The sequence below is a fragment of the Rattus norvegicus genome, chromosome 20 (assembly GCF_036323735.1).
Source record: "Rattus norvegicus strain BN/NHsdMcwi chromosome 20, GRCr8, whole genome shotgun sequence".
In the NCBI taxonomy this organism is placed as follows: Eukaryota; Metazoa; Chordata; class Mammalia; order Rodentia; family Muridae; genus Rattus; species Rattus norvegicus.
The window spans coordinates 7,512,501-7,533,789 of record NC_086038.1 but is presented as its reverse complement, the minus strand read 5'-3'; the positions used below and the strand labels follow the sequence as shown (position 1 = coordinate 7,533,789).

Sequence of the window (21,289 nt, the reverse complement as noted above, 5' to 3'; positions counted from 1 at the left end):
GCACGGCCTCCAGCCTTTCGTCTCTCCTGTTCTTTCCAATTTAGCCGAGGCTGCCTTGCATGATAATGAGGCCTAATTATCCCTTTATCCCTTGATTGAGGTGCTGAGTTTTTGAGACAGAGGAGTTCTCGGCTGGGCTCCCCTCGCCCTCCCTCTGATCCTTTGAGCACACCCCTTGCCTGAGATTCAGACTGACATTTTTAGCCAGGTCCACCGGGGCAGCTCTCACATTCCAGCCACGACTGCGAGGGGACGGCGCGTACGGGATGCTCCGAATACCACGGGCGTTTAAAGGGATTTATTACTAGGTTGAAAGAGTAAAACAAAGCACAGGAGTCGATTATCCACATTCCCCGGCGTGATGATGTGGTTTCTTACCTCTCTCCACACACAGGCACTTGTAAAATGTTGATAGCCAAGCCTGATACCTCATGCCTGAGACGCCAGCTCTCAGGAGGCCTCAGGCGAGTTCGAGGACAGCTTGCTCTACATGGTGAGTTCCAGGCCAGCCAAGGCTATATAATGGGACCCTTCCTCAAAAATAAAGTGTAGCAACCCCAGAAGGAAGGGGCTGTTAACCAGTTGCGGGGGAGGGCGGTTCTTTCATTGTTTCGTTTGGTGAGCTGTGTTAACCTGACTCCATTACCCTCACCGGAACAGAAATCACAGGCGTGAATTTGCGCAGCATTTTGTCCTCCAGTACTGGGGAATCCTACCCGGAACACCCCCCCCCCCATACTCTAGGCATCTCGATTTTCCATTGAGTCACGACTCCTCGCCCAGAATTCACATTTTCTCAGTTTGCTTATCTGGAAGCTGTTGAGCTGAAAACGTTTTTTTAGGATGTGCTGTCCTTTGAACCTCAACAAGGATGAGATTGTGGGTGTGAAGCACCAAACCATGCAAGAAGGTCCTTTGATGTATTTTAATATAATTTGTTTTACATTATGTTGTTGTTATTGTTATTGTTATTATTATTTTATTATTATTGAGTCTGGACATAGGTATGTCACATCAAGAAAGTTAGAGGTCAGGGGTTGGGGATTTAGCTCAGCGGTAGAGCGCTTGCCTAGGAAGCACAAGGCCCTGGGTTCGGTCCCCAGCTCCGAAAAAAAGAAAAGAAAAAAAAAAAAAAAAGAAAGTTAGAGGTCAGAGGACAACTTTTGGGGACCAGTTTTTTCCTTTTTTTTTTTTTTTAATGTTTGTTTACTTAATGTATATGAGTGTGATGTTACTGACACACCAGAAGAGGGCATCGGATCCCATTACAGATGGTTGTGAGCCACCTTATGGTTGCTGGGAATTGAACTCAGGACCTCTGGAAGAGCAGTCTGTGCTCTTAACCACTGAGCCATCTCTCCAGCCCCCCAGTTTTCTCCTTCTACTGTGGGTTCCAGGGATCAAACTCTGGTCACCAGGTTTTCAAAGGTAGTCCTTTTGGGTTTTTTTTTTTGTTGTTGTTTTGTTTTGTTTTTGAGACAAGGTTTCTCTGTGTAGCCCTGGCTGTCCCGGGACTCCCTGTGTAGATCAGGCTGGCCTTGAACTCAGAGATCCACCTGCTTCTTCTGCCTTCCGAGTGTCAGGATTAAAGGTATGTGCTACCACAACCCAGTTTAAGGTGACTTGTTTTACCCAGTGAGCAATCTCTCCAGCCTAGGAAGACCTTGGACCACTGATCCTCCTGTCTTTGGGTCCCACTTGTTGGGCCTTTCATGCCCCGCTAGTTGTTTTTAAAAAAGACTTATTTACTTACTTACTCTGTGTGTGTGTGTGTGTGTGTGTGTGTGTGTGTGTGTGTGTGTGTGTGTGGTGTGTAGCTGGGGGTTGAACCCAGGGCTTTGGGCATGCGCTGGGTCAACCACATTATACCCCTAGCCTAGATGGATGAGTTATTTTTGAGTCTGGTTTGCAGTGTTAGACTCTGAAGAGGCAGAAGGAAGACAAACATTTGTTCGAGAACAAAAACTTCTTGGAACTCGACGAGACCGGAGGATTTCTGCGCCACAACAGAGAACCTTCCAGATACAAGGTCTAGACTGCAGCATCTAGGAGACTGCGAGCGGCCTGCTGTGTGTAGGGGCGGGGCGGTTAGATCTGCGTGTACAAGTAGTTCTCCAGCTCACACAAATCACCCCGGCAATGTGGCTTTGCTGACATACCTTATCATTTCTTTAAAAACATTTTTATTTAAATTTATTTGTGTGTTGTGTTATGTAGTGTAGTGTATGCTTACATACCATGCCGCAGAGGTAGAGCTCTGAGGACAAATTTTGTTAATCTGTTGTTTCCTTCTACCTTGTGGGTTCTGGGGAATTGAACACAGGTTGCCAGGTTTGGCGACAAGCACCTTTACTCACTAACCCATCCTGCCGGCCCACGGCTTTGTTATTTCCTTATCCTGCTTGCTACATACTCTAGGTCTGGCCCCTTGGATTCTTCTTGAATTCCACACGACTTCTTGGACAACGTGAGGAGGGCTGTTGAATGCAGGACCTTCTGTACTAACAGGGGCCTGCATTTTTATAGTGGGTTTTTTTTTTTTGTTTGTTTGTTTTTTTGTCAACTGCTGAGGGATTGAGCAAGGAAGTTAATTATCCCAAATAGAAAAACAAAACAAGGGGTTGGGGATTTAGCTCAGTGGTAGAGTGCTTGCCTAGCAAGCGCAAGGCCCTGGGTTCGGTCCCCAGCTCCGAAAAAAAGAAAAAAAAGAAAAAGAAAAACAAAACAAAAACCAAAACACAACAATATGGATTAGCAATCTATTACATAGACTCCGTAATATCGGGACAGAGGAGCCAGCCCGCCTTGAAACAGGAAATCCTGCTTCACACAAAGCCGGAAATGCCAGGAACTGATTATTCGGAGCCGGTACAGATTCAAAACAGCTTTCTGGCCCTCCTGGAAGGACCGCGGAGGCAGTTAATCACCCTCGGAGAAAAGGAATTCTTGGAGGGAGGAGGGGCTACTTCCTAACCTTAGAGGGTTGAGGTCGAAGGATGCCCCCTGCTCTGTTTGCCTGTCTGTGACAAAACTTCAGACAGGGGCCAGGAGAACTGGCCTCTGGGGGGGGGGGGGGTGCGGTAATCACCAACCTCCAGGTAGCTGAAACTCAAGAAATTTACCAAGGAAAAATAGAGAGGGGAAAAGAAAGAAAAGAAAGAAAGACAAAACAAACAAACAAACAAACAAAACCAAAACAAAACAAAAAAAGAAAGAAAGACATTGTCAGGGGGCTGGGAATTTTGCCATTGAAACATGGCAGAGGTCAGTTCTCTCCTACCACGTGGGTCGTAGGGAATCGAACCCGAGTCCTCAAGGTAGGTGTCGATCGCCGTTGCTCTATGAGCCATCTCTACGGATCCAGTAAGCCAGTTTAAAATATATATTAAAATATATATGTATTTATTTTACCCTATGTTTATGAACAGTTTGCCTACATGAATTCCTTTGTACCACGTGTACCTGCTGATGGGTCCCCTAGGACGGGGCTCATGGATGGTTGTGAGACAATATATGGGCGCTGAGGTCCTCTGCAAGAGCGACACGTGTTTGTTTGGGGTTTTTTTTTTTTTTTGGTTTTTTTTTTTTAACCAATGAGCCCCTTCTCCAGCCCTTAAGCCAGTGTTTGATCTGGCCTGGAAACACCTCTTAGAGTGTCCCAAGGTTGGAACACCATGATCTGTTCCCAGGGACAGACAGTGTCTCTTTGAATCCTCACGTGAGACATTACTATCTTATCTCCAGATTCAAAGACACATATTTTCTCTGATCCCTTTTATCTGGAAGGGCTGAAGAGGAGACGGGGTGAATGGCTGTGAGAATCTCTTTACGGAGTAGTCCTGGTCTGAGTGAAGGGTTTGAATGCTTTTCTTAAAATCAAGCGTCCCCGGGAAACGTTCGTTTTTGCTTGGGCCTTGGCGACGGTGAGGAGTGAGGGTGTAGAGAGAGCTCTGGGGAGGTGGGGCGGGTTGGGGAGGGGGCCTCGGTTGAGCGTGGGCTCTTTCAGTAATCTCCTTTGTGAATGGGACTGGGGGAGAAGGGGGGTAGAGGCGCACATGCTTGGAATTCCGTCATCTGGGTGGGCTTCTTCTCTCTAAACTTGCAGGATGTGGGAAACGGAAGATGAAGGAGGCTGGATTTCCAGCCTCTCGGGTTACAGTGTGTAAAATGCGGAGAGAAAGAAGCCCGGGGTGCGAGAGGGGGGCGGGGAAGCCCTCCTGAGAGGGGCCCCGGGAAACCCAGTTTGAGTACTGGCTGGGGAGAGTGAGAAGAGAGAGCTGCGGGCGTGTGGATCACGTTTCAAATCACATCAGGGCTGTGGAATTTCCTCTCTTGGGGAGGGGGGAGGGTGCCGTGAAGATGCAGTTGCTTTAAGGTTACTTGGTGATGGGTAGTGGCCTATGGACGCCCGTTTGAGGGTCTTTACTAAGGGGATTGGTGTTGACAAACCAAGCTGTCCTGGAGGGGGTGCTTGGGCCTTCTTCTGGCCGGGTGGTTAGCTACAGCCCGTGACCCGAGAGCCGTAGCCATGTATGGATTGTATTTGCGCCTGACCTCTGTGGTATGCAGAGAGCGAGCGAGCGAACGCACGCAGGGGCCGAGAAGGGAAACTGCGGGAATGGGAGGTTTCGGTCGGGGGTGGGGAGTTAACAGGGAAGGCGGGAGAGGCTGCAGCGTGGGTGTGGGATTCCAGGCCTGCTTTGTGTTTCGGGTGTCGCTGGGGCGTCCTGTCCCTGAACGATCTGTTTCTCTTCTACCTTAACGGTGCGCCACTGACTCCAGACCGCCTGCTTCTAGCCTATGGCCTGGCTTCTTCACAGATGAGGAGTTTTGAAAATGCATTACTCCTTTTTCTGAGAGCACCTCGTTCCCCACTCCTCCAGCACTGGCACCAGCACCCTAAAAATGCCATCCTTCCTACGGGTTTGACATACTATCTCCCCAGTAAAAGGAGGAGCTGGGACCCAGGGTGAAATCCTGACCCAGCAAAGGACATAGCCTGAGGCAGAAAGATCACGAATCCAAGGTCAGCTAGGGTGACATGCTTAAGATCCCATCTCAAAATACCAAACCAAACAACCAGAAAAACTGAGCTGACATAAAATGTAGGAAACGAGAAGGAGGTGACACCAGGTAACAGGTCTCAGGCAGCCTCTTCTGGCTTCAGACTGGCATGGCTTGGAGTCCCCGTCTTGTCCTCTAAAAGTGCAGCTCGACAAAAAGGGATTATTTCTCTGAGATTGGGCTACGTGTAGCCCAGGCTACCCTCAAACTATGTAGGTAAGGATTACCTAAAGCTGGCGATCAACTTGCCTCTACCTCCCAGTGTAATTTAAGAGTGCAGGTGCTCAATACCCCCGTGGCCCGCCGCGTGCCTGACAGGTACAGAGCGCACGCATCCACGAAGGGCTTCCCACTTACGAAGGCAAAGCACTATACCAGCTGAGCTACAATCCCCGGTGCAGGAAGGAAAATTTATTAAGCCTTCACTCCTTCCATAATTGGACAATGTATTGTCTTGATGCTCTGACGGGCAGGAAGTAATTTAGGTAGTATATAAACCGCGTCATACCACGCAGGGCAAAAATATTGCTTGTTTTCGGGGGGAAAAATTAGAATATCATAAAGAGCACCTGTCACGGACTAGCTGGCTCTTCCTTTAATCTTTTTTTTTTTTTTTTTCTCTTTCGTCTCCTGTTTCAAAAAAGATGTTCAGGCTTCTCGGAGTATCAGGGTCATCCTTTTCAGACACCCATTAGTGCTGTCCCCCAGTCGGAGGAGAGATTCAGTTAATAAACATTTCTGCTTGATGAAGTCTAGCAATCTGTTAGAAGTGCCTTCGAACAGCCGGAGCAGACAGCCCACCCTTACAGCTGCAGACCGCACGTGCACCGCACGTGCACACACATTTCCCCTCCTCTCGCTCTCTCCCAACCCTGCCGCTGCCCATAGCTTTGCATGTATATTATATACATTTCTTTTCTTTTTTTTAAATTTTTTTTTTTTTGGTTCTTTTTTTTGGAGCTGGGGACCGAACCCAGGGCCTTGCGCTTCCTAGGCAAGCTCTCTACCACTGAGCTAAATCCCCAACCCCTTTTAAAAAATTTTTAAAAAATATTTATTAAGGCCCTGGGTTCGGTCCCCAGCTCCAAAAAAAAAAAAAAAAAAAAAAAAAGAAAAAAAATATTTATTTATTTATTATATATAAGTACACTGTATCCGTCTTCAGACCACACCAGAAGAGGACATCTGATCTCATTACAGATGGTTGTGAGCCACTGTCTGGTTGCTGGGATTTGAACTCAGGACCTCTGGAAGAGCAGTCAGTGCTCTTAACCACTGAGCCATCTCTCCAGCCCAACTTTTTTATCACTTTTTTTTTTTTTCCCGGAGCTGGGGACCGAACCCAGGGCCTTGTGGTTGCTAGGCAAGCGCTCTACCGCTGAGCTAAATCCCCAACCCCAACTTTTATATTTTTAAAAGCTATTTATTTAGGGGACTGGAGATGCTCGGTGGTTAAAAGCACTTGTTGCTCCTATTGAGGACTCGAGTTCAATTCCCAGCAACCACACAGTTGCTTACAAACATCCGTAACTCCAGTTCCTGGATATAACACTCTCTTCTGACCTCCTCAAGCACCAGGCACACACACAGGTACACACACATATATACACTCATACACATAAAGTATATTTTTTAAAAAATTTGTTGGGGCTGGGGATTTAGCTCAGTGGTAGAGCGCTTACCTAGGAAGCGCAAGGCCCTGGGTTCGGTCCCCAGCTCCGAAAAAAAGAACCAAAAAAAAAAAAAAAAATTTGTTTTTATTTCATGTGCATTGGTGTCTTGCCTGCATGCGTGTCTGTGTGAGGGTGTTGGATCCTCTGGACCTGGAGTTACAGACAGTGGTAGTGCTATGTGGGTGCTGGAATGAGCCCAGGTCCTCTGGAAGGGCAGCCAGTACTCGTAACTGCTGAGCCATCTCTCCAGCCCCCAAGTAAATATTTTCTTAAAGCTACTTTTAAAAATTAATACTGTGCATGTACGCATTTTTGGGTGTGCATTTGAAGGTCAGAGGACAATTTCCTGGAGTCAGTTTTCTCTTTCCACTTTTTTTTACATGGGTCAGGGGCATAGAACCCAAGTCTCCAGACTTACAGGGCAAACCCCTCTGCCCACTGCATCACGTCTCTGCCCCGCCCCCCTTTGAGGCCAGTTCTCTTTGCAGCCCTAGGTGGCTATGTCATTGAGGCTGACCTTGAACTCCAGATCCTCCTGCCCTCTGTTAAGTGCTGAGATTATGGGTGTGTCCCTATCCCCAGGGTGACTTTTAAAGGAGACCCATTAAACCAGGGAAAGGCACCCTATCTGAACTAGTCCTTCTGGAATCTCTGTGGTTTCCTAAGAACGGGGAAGCTTAGGGAGCCAGAATGCTATTTTCTGTGTGCAGAAGTAAAATAACTCAGCCATAGATTTCTATTCCTGGTCGAAATGAAAATTAGTTTTTGAGAGTCCTGTAGCTGCTCAGTCTGTAGTGTGTCCTACTGTTGACCCTGGTGGCCAAGAGCCCGAGGATTCAAATGTTAAAATTAGAATTGGCTTTGAGGACTGGCTCTATTTACTAGCCGGGCAGATTGTTTTTATTTACCTAACACTTAATACAGCGTTCGCTGTGAGCCAAGCACTGTTGTAAGCATTTTTCAAATATTTGCTGGGCTAGTCTTCAGACTAGCGATGCTATTATATAAGACTGCCGTAAAGCTGGGCTATTCTCTTCATCTGAGTATGAGGCACTCAAGACTGGGGGTGCGGGGCGGTTGCGGTAGCATCCATCGACCTAGACCTGTGAGTTTTAGCTGTCGGCCACAGCACACCCAGAGCAAAATAGATGATACAGCCATTTTGCTACGAAGGCCTCGCTCCCGGGGTAAAGGGAGGCTACAAGGGAGACCATCTTCAAGGAAGCAAGAAAGACCCCGCTCCTTCCGGCACAGTGGGTTCAGGAAATCCCAGGAAAGGGAGAATTCGCTCCCACTGGCTTCCTCGCCTATTGAGTCTCTAGAAGCTCCTTGTTATTCAGTTCACAGCCCCTGTCCTGTGCCGTTTCCGTTTCCTTGAACAGCAGGCATCTAGACATGATGCTGGTCCCCACAGCTCCTCATCTCATTACTCATTCTGTTTACGGCGAAGCCTCACCCTCCAGACTGCCCTGATTTCCCAAGCCAGGAATTTGGCTGCCCTTGTTGACTGTGATTCAGATTTTCGCCTCAGCAACACTGCGACCAGGCCCTCCTGTGTACACACTCCTCCGGACACCCTGGGGACCCTGTCGGGAGTAAGGCAGATTTCTGTGAAACACGTCTCAGGACAGAGGGTTCGGCTCGGACGGGGATGGGATTGGGGGGAGGGGTTGAGGAAGGTACAGCGGGGGCGGGCTCCGTAGGTATTGGAGTTGGAAGGACTTGAAGGTAGTGCCTGGAGAAATGATTAGGGAGACCCACGATATAAGGGACAGCAGAAAACTCACATCCCATGGTCTCAGCAGTGCCCACACCAAGCACCTAAGGAGCTGGTGCCTTAAGAGGCAGGAATAGGGTTCTTACGCGATGCAAGAGGGTGGGGCCCACCACCTCATTATCAAGTGGCAGCTTGACAGATGTCTAGAGTATTTGGCCTATTTATGTCCAATCTCCAGATACCCCTCTCACTCGAAATCATTCATTTACTTTTGTATTTACTTGAGACGGGGCGGTGGGGGGGGGTGTCCTTCGAAACTCAGGGTGGCTGAGAACTCACCAAGTAGCCGAGAGTGACTTTTTTTTTTTAAACTTTCTAAGAAATTTACATTTACTGTGCACTCCGTTTGTGTCGAGCAGCACCTACAGCGGTCAGAAGCACAACTCTCGGGAGTTGTAACCTCGAACCATGTGGGTCCCGTGGGTACAGGGATCAAACCCCGATCCTCAGGCCGAACCGCAAGCTCCTTTGCTTGCTAAACCATCTCTTGAACCTTCTGCCTCTACTTCCTAATTGCTGAGAATCCAAGCACCCATTACTCCCCTGGGCTCCAAGCTGGTACTTACAGACCGCTCACTGCCTCGCAGGTTCTCTCTGTATCAATGTTTCCCATTGGGCACCCGGGAAGGAGCATATTATAAACTTTGGATTCGATTCCTACGTGACTCAGGTGGCCTTGAGGTCCAGATCAGCCTCCTATACTCCCATTTGTGTTCTTTCTTTCCTTCCCAGGTTACAAAGGAGTCAGCAAACAAAGCAAAAACATGACAAAAACCAATCAGAGCCAGGCGGGCTCTGACTGAAGGCAGTGGAATTCCAAGCTTCGGTTTGCACAGCCTGGACTCATTAAACTTGAAAAGAACCTGCTTGCGATTTGGTTTTCCCCTGAAGTGATCGTAGGAAGGGTTAGGATAGGGATGGGGGTTCTCTTCAGATTCCTGCTGGTTAGTGTCTGTGTGTGTGTGTGTGTGTGTGTGTGTGTGTGTGTGTGTGTGTGTGTAGAGCGCTGGAGTGACCCAGTGCTGTGGCGACCATTCTAGAAGTGTTCATACCTCCCAGTCTTGCTGGGAGGGACAGCCCACTGAGCTGCAAGCAGCAGCACCAAGGGCCTTCCCTTCCCCTTCCAGATCTTTAGCTACCTCAGATGAGCTGGCAGCAAGCTGTGTGACATCAAGGAGACATTTTCTTCTTGGTGAGCTCAGTGCCTCCATCTCAAAATTCCTCAGTCACAAGACAGAAGGCTAGGCACACACTTGTGGCAGCAGCAGGTGATCCGAGCTTGTTCCAAGCCCTCCATAGGCTGTGTAATCCCTGGGATTCCGGAGGCTGACTGCCTGGATGGCCTTGTAAGGTGCTGCGGCTGGCCTTCATTATCCCAGAGAGCTGACAGCTCCTGGACGGCCTGCCCAGATGGAACGGGTCCCATTGGATGGCTCCCGGGAGTCACCAGCTTCCCCTAGCAGTTTCTCCTGTTTGTCTTTAGTTGTGGGTCTTTCCATTCCTGGGTTTGAAGTTACATGAGCAAGTCTAGTGCGTTGGGGCTTGCCTGTCATCTGACCACCAGAGAGACTAAAGCAAGAGAGTTGCTAAGATTTTGAGGCCAGCCTAGGGCTGCGTAGTGAACTCCCCAAAGTGTGACTCAAAATGAAATAAAAGGAATCCCTGTTGGGGGTCACCAGGGGGCAGGGAAGAAACAAAATTTCAAAATAGGATACAATTACTAGATCAAAGTTATCCAAAGATACTTTTCCTTGATTTTTTTTTTTTTTTAATTTATGTCTGGGCATCACGTTCCTGCTCATGGGGTCATAAAACAGCACTGGAACACCTGAAAGTGAAATTACAGACGGTTCTAAGCCCCCATGTGGGTGCTAGAAACTGAACCTGGATCCTCGACGAGAACAGTCAGTTCTCTTAACTGCTGAGCCATCTCTCTCCAGCCTTCTGCCCAATCCAGTGGCCTTTGATCCCAGCATTTGGGAGGCAGAGACAGAAGCTCTCTGTAAGTTTAAGGCCGGTTAGGTCTACACAGTTAAGTTCCGGGACTGCCAGGGCTACAGAGAGAGTGCTTTGCAAAAAACAAACAGATTCCGATACAATCTAATCAATAGATTTGTTCTTTTGTTTACACTGGAGAATTGACAGTTGGAAAGTGTAGAAAGACTTAAGCCATTACGTTTCTACTAGAGCAGTAACCCTTCTGTCCACACCACCCACATTCAAACACCACACACAACAGGATGCATTCAGAACTGAGGGTTTCAGGCAGGGCTGGTCATGGTGGGTGGGATAGCCTCAGAACTAGGCTGCCTCTGGGTCCTTCGAAACATGGATGAATAGCACCAGGAGGACCTGGGGTTCCTTAGTGTGCTTTTGAACTAAGTTTTGATAGCTGTGCCTTCATATACCTTTCACTGTGGCTGGTTTTTTGATCACACACACACACACACACACACACACAAACACTCTTCCCTTGATTCAGTTCTAAAACCCCACATGGTAACCTGACTCATGATTTAAGAAGCTAGTTCCAGGGCTGGGGAGATGACTCAGGTTAAGAGGATTGGTCACTCTTCCAGAGATCCTGGATTCCATTCCCAGCACCCACATGACAATTTACATACATTCTTCTGTAATTCCAACCCTGGGGATGCCACACCTTCTGAGGGCACCCGACAAGCATGCATTGCACAGACATATATGCAGGCATAATACCCCTGTGCATAAAATGAATAAATAAAAATAAGCTTTAAAAAAAAACTGAGAGGGTTGGGGATTTAGCTCAGTGGTAGAGCCCTGGGTTCGGCCCCCAGCTCCGGAAAAAAACAAAACAAAACAAAACAAACAAACAAAAACTGAGAGGGGGCTGGAAAGGTGGCTCAGTGGTTAAGAGCACTGGCTGTTTCTACCAGAGGACCTGAGTTCAAATCCCAGCACCCCCATGGCAGTTTTACAACTGTCTGTAACTCCATTTCCAGGGGACCTGACATCCTCACACATAAATACATGTAGGCAAAATACCAGTGCACATAAAATAAAAATAAATGAAAAAAAAATCAGGCATATGACTTTGATCCCAGCACTCTGGAGGCAGGCGCAGGTGGATCTGGAGTTCAAGGCCAGCCTGATCTACATAGGAAGTCCCATGCCTATTCCAAGGCCACAGATTAGATACCCTTGAACTTGACCCTTGTCTCACAGTAAGTATTGGGAGTGGAGGTTTATTATAAGCAGAACCAGGATGGCTGCGTCTTTCACAACTACAAGCAAAATCTCAAAGTGGTCAGTTAGGGCTGTGTTCCAATGAGTTCCCCGGTTAGCCGAAGTGGCTTGGCGCCCACCCATCGGTAGTCATCGCTGAGAGGCTGGGCAGTGTGCATCTCAGAGCACTTGGACGAGGTCCTACAAACTCACATCTGGAGTTCGGGCACTAAAATATCTTTTGGCTACCACTGTGAGTCCTGCTCCTTCTTGTCACTGCCAGCTGGCTAGCAGGTGACAGAAGGTAGAGCTGGGACAACAGCTGAAAGCGAAGAATTAATACCGTGTGTCTTTAGCATCCAGAGACCTGCCAGGAGCTGGGATTCCTCTTGAGCAGGTGCCACCCAGGGGCAGAGGGCCATGTGACTAGGAAGGTGGGACTTGGGAGGTAGCCATCTAGGAGCCCTCAGGGACAAAGGCCATCTAAAAAATTTTTTTTTTCTTTTTTCTTTTTTTTCCGGAGCTGGGGACTGAACCCAGGGCCTTGCGCTTGCTAGGCAAGCGCTCTACCACTGAGCTAAATCCCCAAACCCCCATCTAAAATTTTTATTTCGTGTGTCTGTGTGTGCGTGCATGCTTGTGAGGATCAAAGGTCCTCATCTGGTATGTTCCTCAACCACTAAGGATTTCATCTAGAGACCTACCAGCTCCAGGGCCCCTTGAGTGTCCATCTCCCCAGATCTGAGATTTCTCTCTCCCTCCCCCTCTCCTTCTCCCCCTCCCCCTCCCCTCCCCCTCTCTGAGACAGAATCTTACTAGCTGTCCTGGAACTCACCATGTAGACCAGGCTAGACTCAAACTCACAGGGACCCACCTGTCTCAGCTCCTGAGCACTGAGCGATGGAAAGGCCATGTCTTCAACCCCAGCACTCTAGAGGAGAAGACAAGATGGGGAGATTGCTAAAATTAAGGCCACCCAGAACTACAGATTGGATCCTGTAGCAAAACAAACAAAACAGGTCCATAACCCCAGCCACCTGGGATCTGAGACCAGCCTGGGCTATCTAAGACCTTGTCCCACCAAAACCCCCATATAAATAAGTAAATAAATAAACTCTATTTAAAAAAAATATCTGCCGGGCATAATGAATTAGTCTCAGTCCTCGGAAGGCAGAGTCAGGAGGATCTATCTCTAAGTTCAAGGCTAGCATGGTCTTCAAAAGGGAGAGCCAGGGGCTGGAGAGATGGCTCAGTGGTTAGAGCACTGACTGCTCTTCCAGAGGTCCTGAGTTCAAATCCCAGTATCTACATGGTGGCTCACAACCATCTGTAATGAGATCTGATGCCCTCTTCTGGTGTGTCTGAAGACAGCTACAGTGTACTTATATGTAATAAATAAATAAATCTTAAAAAAAAAATGGGAAAGGCTACACAGAGAGACTCTGTCTCAAAGAATAACAATGAATCCAAGGGGTTGGGGATTTACCTCAGTGGTAGAGCGCTTGCCTAGCAAGTGAAAGGCCCTGGGTTCAGTCCCCAGCTCTGGAAAAAAAAAGAAAAAAGAGAGAGGAAAAAAAAAAAAAAAACAATGAATCCAAAATTACCTATAGCTCATTGGTTTTTCAATTTTATTTGTTTTTCTTTTATTGGATACTTTTTAATTTACATTTCAAATGTTATCCCCTTTCCCAGTTTCCCCTCCAGAACTACCCCCCCCTTGCAATCCCATCCTCCCTCCCCCTATAATTTTGGTTTTCGAGTATTAGTTTGTGATAAGTTATTTCTCTGCTGGGGAAATGAGCCAAATCAAGCCAGATTAGAGTATAAACAGAAACACAGGTTTATTTGGGAACCCACTCTCGGGTGGGCAAGTTCACTGGTTCCAAGGGAGGAGTCTAGGGAAGGACCCAAGGAAGCTATGGGAGGGAGACAAAGTGGAGAGAGGAGAAAGAGAGAAAGCATTCAGAGAGAGAGAGAGAGAGAGAGAGAGAGAGAGAGAGAGAGAGAGAGAGAGAGAGAGGAAGAAGAAGGAGGAGGAGGAGGAGGAGGAGGAGGGAGGAAGAGACCAAAGTGCCTGGGACTGAGGGATGCTGGGAGAACCTAGAGACCAAGTGTGCTTTGGTATAGAAAATACACAACACAGCCTCTCATCTGAGTCTGAAACCAAGCAGTTTATCCCCATGCACCCCCACATGTATCTTTTAAACACAAACCCTTTTCTTAAAAGATTTACTACTCTAAAGACATATTGTCTGTGCACACAGGGGTGAGGTGAGAGGACAGATAACCCCAGAAGTGGAGTTGTGGATAGTTGGGAAACACCAGATTGATGTGGGTGCTGGGAATTCTCCAGACCCATTTATTATTAATTTTTTGTTCTGCTTTTTTTTTTTTAAGATTTATTTATTTATTTTGTATATGAGTACACTGTAGCTGTCTTCTGACACACCAGAAGAGGGCATCGGATTCCATTACAGATGGTTGTGAGCCACCATGTGGTTGCTGGGATTTGAACTCAGGACCTCTGGAAGAGCAGTCGGTGCTCTTAACCACTGAGCCATCCCTCCAGCCCTTTGTTCTGCTTTTAAAGAGAGGGTCGGGATTGGGGATTTAGCTCAGCGGTAGAGCACTTGCCTAGTAAGCGCAAGGCCCTGGGTTCGGTCCCCAGCTCCGGAAAAAAAGAAAAAAGAAAAAAAAAAAAACTGAAGAGAGAGTCTTCCTACTCTGTTTTGGTTTTTTTTTTTTTTTTTTTTTTTTTTTTGGTTCTTTTTTTCCGGAGCTGGGGACCGAACCCAGGGCCTTGCGCTTCCTAGGTAAGCGCTCTACCACTGAGCTAAATCCCCAGCCCCTCTGTTTTGGTTTTTTCTTTCTGCACACCACACACCCCCTGGCCCCCAACCATCTATCTCTGTGTAGTCCAGGCTGGCCTGGAATTTAAGAGATCTGCCTGTCTCTGCCTCCTCCTCCTCTCGAGTGCTGGGATTAAAGACTTATGTCAGTATGCCTGGTCTATTTTTATTGTTTTATATCATGTGTTGGTGTGGGGAGGTACCCGTGGAAGTCAGAGTCTAGGGATGCACTGGATCTGGAGTGACTGGAGACTGTGAGCGGCCCAACTGGTGGGTGCTGGGAAACGGCCTCAGGTCCTCCCCAGAAGTAGTGTCCTCTGAACCACTTGACACAGGATCGCCTACAACCCCTTCTCAGTCCTCTAGTCTCCCAAGGGCTTAGTCTGTAGCGAGCTATCACATCCAGTATGAAATCACCTGTTGGAGTCCCCAGATGTCATTTATCACCTGAACCCAGAGAAACGTCGGTAGCTCGTTTGCCCTTGAGTCAAAAGCGCAGCCGTTCGGTGACCCGGAGGAGAATCCAAACTTGGCGAAAGGCCTCTCTGTGTCTCTTTCAGGCCACAGACTAAAAAAAGCAGCCGCCCACCCCGCAGCCCGCCCACCCCCTCCACCCCCGACTAATGAACTATATCTAATAGCCTCTCTTGCTAGAGTTCTTTGAGGAGGAGGCGGTGCTTAGTTTTGACCTCATTATCCACGCATTTTCCCCCCCAAACCCCTCTGGGGCAGGTACATTCCTTGCATTCCTGCCTTCAGGAGCTGCTGGGACGTTGTTAACCCCGGGCGAGCATGGGAAAATGCGGCCGACTGCCTCTGAGAGTCCTCGGGGAGCAGGCACGAGATAACGAGAGGTGACGGGGTCAGCATGGAAGCCCCTTTCATCTATTCAGCCTGCTTCCAACTCGGACAAAAGGCTCTGTCCAGGGGTGCCAGTACCCCTTGGTTTTATTTGATGCTTTGGCCCTGGAAGGGGGCTGGGAGGCCTGGTCGTGTCTGGATATTGTTTTGGGGGAGCGAATGTCTCGCTCCCAGGACGCCCTGGACCCCTGGGGGAATGCTAAGTGGAAGGCCGGGACAAGCGCAAAAGAGACCACCCAGCTCCAGGGAGGAGGGTGTGGAGGGCCTGAAAGGAAGCAGCCGCCAAACAGAGTTCACCATTTAGACAGTCAGATTAAGGGCGAGGCTGGGAGGCCGCGGGGGAACCAGACGAGCTTTTGCCGCCAAAGTGAGAAAGTGGGAGTGGCTGGGAGGAGGCCTGGGCACTGGGAGAGCCTACTCCTCCTCCAGCTTGCCTCTTATCTAGTACTAAGGTGCTTTTTTCCACTCCTAGAAGGGTGTCCCCCAAGTGCTGCTGGCATCCTGGGGGAAGGGGAGGGAAAGTGTGTTGTGGGAGTTAGGGGGTGGGAGGGGCGGGTGGGGTTATCACTTCTGTGCTTTCTCCAAGTTTCTTCAGTCATTGTGCCTTGTCAGAATAGAATTCCCCACTAAAAGTCAAAGGAGAGAAGGCTCCTACCTGGACGTAACTTAGGTGGAAGCAGGGGGATGGCGAGTTGGAGGCCGGCTGAACTATACTGGCGGATTCCGTCTCTAAAACAACAAAAAGTAGAACAAGACAAAACAAAACTAAACAAAATACAAACAAAAGATTTTAAAGTCAAAAGGCATTGGGTGGCCCATGCCTTTAAATCACAGCACTCTGAAGGCAGAGGCAGGCAGATTTCGGTGAGTTCGAAGCCAGCCTGGTCTAGAGAGTGTATGTATTCAAGGACATCTAGGGATATTCAAAGAAACGCCGTCTCAAAAGCAGTATCGACAAAAACAGAAACAAACTTTGAAAGCTGAGCTGGGGGTGGTGGCCAGTCACTCAACACTCAGATGGGGAGGCTGAGTTAGGCCAACTGAGAGGAGAGGAACTATTTGCGATGGATACTGAGGCTGCAGGATAGAGTTCCCTAGGTCACAGGGAAGTCCCTTGGACCACTCTGTACTTTGATCTCCAGCTAGAAGGACCTAGCCCCAAAAGACGTGTATGCACCATGGTACATATATGACAACCCAAAAGTAAATGTGTGATGCTGGGACTGGAGAGATGACTCAGCAGTGAGGCAGGTTCCAGAGGACACAGGTTCGATTCCCAGCACCCACAGTGGCACACAGCCATCTTTAACTCCCTTTCCAGGTGACCCAGTGCCCTCATCTGACCTCCACAGGCACCAGGCACACTCATGATACACAGTCATTCAATCTAAACATATGCATAAAAATAAATCAATTACTATTTAAAAACAGTACATGTAGGGGCTGAAGGGATGGATGGCTCAGTGGTTAAGGGCATGTGCCATGTGATCAGGCACATCCACGGACAGCCAAAAGTGACTGCAACAATCAGGCATCTTTATAGCCAGCTTTCCAGGGCACCTGAGAAAAGACACTTCCATCACTAGCTGTTACCCCTGTCCTGTGTCCTCTTCCCCAAGCATCACAGCCCCAGTTACAGTCGAGGCTCCGTTGCCCAAATATCTTCTTTACTTTCTCTCACAGAGGCTGCCTCTGTGCCCCTCCCCTTAAAAAACTCCCATGTGAGACCTGTCACATGGTGTGATTTTTGTGGGGACCTGCCGCCTAGGCCCATCACTGCCCTTCCAGAAGACCTGAGTTCGATTCCCCGAACCTGCATTAAATGATTCACAAACACCTGTAACTAGTTCCAAAGGATAACACACTCTTGAGGCCTCCATGGGTACCTGTATTCATGAGTACAACCCCACTCAACACACACAAACACATTCTTACACTTACACGTTCACACACACACTCATATTCACACTTACGCACATAATCACACACGTGCACACACTAACATTCGCAGTGACACACACATTCCTTTACACACTCACGCACACATTCACAGTGACACACTCCTTTACACACTCACGCACACATTCACACAAGCATGCACACACTGACACATTCACACACGTACACACTCATGCATACATACACTAACACATTCCCACGCCTTCATCCTCACACTCACACACACATTCACACCTGTGCATATATTCACACACATGTTCACACCAACACATTCGGACACATTTACACACTCACGCACACATTCACACACGTATATACACTCGTGAATACACTAGCACCCACAGGTTCTCACACACCCGCGCACACTCACATACACTAATACATACACACACACATTCTCACACATACACTCACGCATACACTTACGCATACTCACACATATACACACAGACTTAAAATGAGAAAATAAATATTAAGTGAACAAAAGCAATGTACAGATGCTTGAAGTCATCCGGGCATCCACGCTGTGGTCCCTTCAACATCCCTCCCATTTCCTGTAGGATACTGAATCCTAGGAAGGATGAGAGAGAACCTAGGCTCAACCAGCTCCCAGATGGTACATCCTGGGCTTGTTAGAAAAGAGTCCAGGGTCACAAAACAGACCAGTGCTCCAGCTGAAGTGTCTGGACATTGTCCGGACCCTCGGTCGAGAGGATGCACGCACTGAGAGCGAACGCAGACAGGAAGTGCATTTAGTTTTAAACTCCGGTATTGACTATGTCCTTTCCCAATTGGCTGGGATCTGACCCCACAGAGTTATCCGATTGGTTGGTCTGAAAAGAATTGGCTCACTAGAAACAAAAGATGTCCCTAGTGTGGGGGTTGGGAGTGGGGCAGAGGCAGGTGGATCTCTGAGTTCAAGGCCAGCCTGATCTACAGAGTGAGTTCCTGGACAGCCAGGGCTACACAGAAAAACCCTGTCTCCAAAATAGAAAAAGAAAGGAAGGGAGAAGGAGCAAAGGAGGAGAGGGAGCCCTGATATGAGAGAAAAGATCACTGGCTCCAGGCTGTCAAATTTTTGGAATGCCTCAGAGTGCCTTTCCTGATGGGGGAGGGGGTGGGGGGTTGGGGGGGGGTTGGTTAGAACATTTCACAAAACTCTTTCAAAGTGTATAAGATAAAAAGATTTCAACTCCTAAACACAAGTTTTATAATACTTTATAGGAAAGAATCATACCCAATATTTTTCAGAGTCAAACTGAGGCAGGAGCCAGTCATTCCGAATACAAGACAAAGACCCTGACCCGACAGCAGCAGTACACTGGCATCAGAGCGGCGGGAACTGAATTCCAGTCCTCTACAAGGGGAGTGCGTGATCTTACCTGCGCAGACCTCTTTTTTTTTTTTTTTTTTCCCCCGGAGCTGGGGACCGAACCCAGGGCCTTGTGCTTGCTAGGCAAGTGCTCTACCACTGAGCTAAATCCCCCAACCCCTTTGCGCAGACCTCTTAAAATAAACCAAGACACGGGGTTTACTGTAGCCTACACTGGTTTAAAACTTACCAGATTTCCTCTTACCCCGTTTCCCAACTGATAGGATTGTGGGCAAAAGCCACCACACCCAGCTGAGGAAGTTTGTTTTTATTTTTCTTTTTTCATTTTTTTTTAAAAGATGGGTAAGACTGAGAATTATTTATTTATGTGCAGAAGAGCCGATGACTCTGCAAAGTGGAAGGCAAGCGGTCTGAGTGGGGGTGGGGTGGAGATGGCGGACAAGAGAGGAAGGTGTTTGCCTTAGATAGGAGCTGGGTACTTATCCCAGAGTGCAGGAGAGAAAGCAGAGTTTGGACAAATTTACACATCCCCATGAGTCATGGCCCCCTAGCCCGCTTAGGCAGTTTCAAGCTGGACTCTTGTGTCTCCCACTGTGCCCTCTGGTTGAAGATAAGCCGGAGAGCAGGGTCTTGGGAGAGATAGACCTTTCTGGAGAGGCAGGGTGAGCTAGAGAGAGACCTTTCTTCATTGCCAGGGAGAGCTCTGAGCAGCCTGAAGAGGAAGATGGAGAAATGTGTGTGCCTTTCAGAATGGAATCAACAAGGGGCTAGGGGATTAGTTGGAAAGTCTGCATAGGCAGAGACTCCTGTAGCCCAGGCTAGCCTCAAATTGGCTATGTATCCAAAGATGGCTTAGCCTCAGTTTTTTGTTCTGCTTTTTTTTTTTTTTCTTTTTTCTTTTTTTCGGAGCTGGGGACCGAACCCAGGGCCTTGTGCTTGCTAGGCAAGCACTCTACCGCTGAGCTAAATCCCCAACCCCTTTGTTCTGCCTTTTTACCTAGGTCCCTCAAAACACAGAGACCCGTCTACCTCTACCTCTAGGTTACCAGGACTAGAGTCGTGCACCGCCACACCCAGTGATCTAATTCTAAGGATTTGTTTTCATTATTTTTTTTAAAAGATTCATTTATATTTATTATATAAGCACACTGGAGCTGTCTTCAGACACACCAGAAAAGGGCATCGGACTTCATCACAGATGGTTGTGAGCCACCATGTGGTTGCTGGTATTTGTACTCAGGACCTCTGGGAGAGCAGGCAGTGCTCTAACCACTGAGCCATCTCTCCAGACCCGTTCTCATTGTTTTTAAGTGATGTGTATGCACGCATGCGCCCACAGATCAGAGGCCATCTGACTGCCTTAGAGCTAGAGGTACAGGTGACTGTGACCCTGCCGACATGGTGGTCTGGGAACGGAACTGAGGTCCTCTGCTGGAGTGGTCCATGCTCTTAGTTGCCGAGTCAGCGCTCCGGCCTCTGTGGCTCTGCGTCTTGGTGCTAGGGTCACAGATGCTCCACCACACCGGGTTTATGCAGTTGCTGGAACTGAGCCCAGGTTAAGTCCTTCACCAACTGAACTAGTCCTTATCTCTGGTGTGTGTGTGTGTGTGTGTGTGTGTGTGTGTGTGTGTGTGTGTGTTGGAGAGGGAGGTGGTGAGACAGGTATTGTATAGCCAAAGCTGTCCTTGAACTCCTGACGTCCCTGTTATGTCCTCCTAGTGCCTGAGATCACAACCACGCATTTTATTTTTACTTTGTTTTGCCTCTGTGGTTGTCATTGTTTTGTTTTGTTTTGTTTTAGATTTTTCACACTGTAGCCCAGATTGGCCTAGAACTCAAATATGTAGCCTGAGTTTGCCTGAAACTCATAGCAATCCTCCTGCCTCAATCTCCTAAGTGTGGGGTTACAGGTGGGAAGCCACCACTCAGAGCAGATTCATTGAAGACTTCTGATGTCTTTAAGGGTGTCCCAAGGTTGTACACTGACAAATTGGCTGGAGAGAAAACTCAGTAAGAGAACAGTTGAAATCCCCAAACGCAAGAAGCCTTGGGGGTTGATGGATCCCAGGGGTTAACGGCCATTAAGCCTTTCCTTTTCTTTTTATTCAATTATGGTGCATGAGTACGAGTGCACATGGGTACTTGTGTAGGTCAGAAAACAATTTCTGAGAGTTGGGTCTCTCTCTCCACCCTGGTGGGGGTCTGGGATTAGAGTTCGAGGCTATAGTTGTATTTCTTTTTGTTTCCCTTCATGGGTTGAGGATTGGACCTATGGGCTCTTCCTGCTTGCCAGGCAGATGTTTACCATTGAGCTACTCCCAACCCTGTCCAGGCACACCTCTCTCTCTCTCTCCCCCTCTCTCCCTCTCCCCCTCCCTCCCTCCCTCCCCTCCCTCCCCTCCCCCTTCCTCTATCCTCTCCCCTCCTATTTTGGTCTCACGTAGCTCAGGCTGGCCGTGAACTTGCTATGTAGTCAAGGATAGCCTTGAGCTTCTGATCCCCCTGCCTCTACTCTCAAATGCTCCTGAGATTGGCAGGGATGCACCCCTAGACCCAGTTTGTGGGGTCCTGA

At 48.3% G+C, this 21,289-nt stretch overlaps 2 long non-coding RNA genes across 2 annotated transcripts in view; both read left to right on the top strand.

The window, feature by feature from the left end:
• Positions 1-6,205: 6,205 nt before the first annotated feature.
• Positions 6,206-9,380, top strand: LOC134483870 (uncharacterized). The gene is made up of 2 exons (XR_010061025.1): positions 6,206-8,371; positions 8,874-9,380. It is a non-coding gene; the product is annotated as an uncharacterized LOC134483870 (long non-coding RNA).
• A 6,658-nt stretch (positions 9,381-16,038) lies between these two features.
• LOC134483869 (uncharacterized) overlaps positions 16,039-21,289 on the top strand; it is a 14,155-nt gene continuing 8,904 nt past the window's right edge. Inside the window, exon 1 of the long non-coding RNA XR_010061024.1 lies at positions 16,039-21,289. This exon is cut by the window's right edge and continues 1,992 nt beyond it. This is a non-coding gene — a long non-coding RNA (uncharacterized LOC134483869).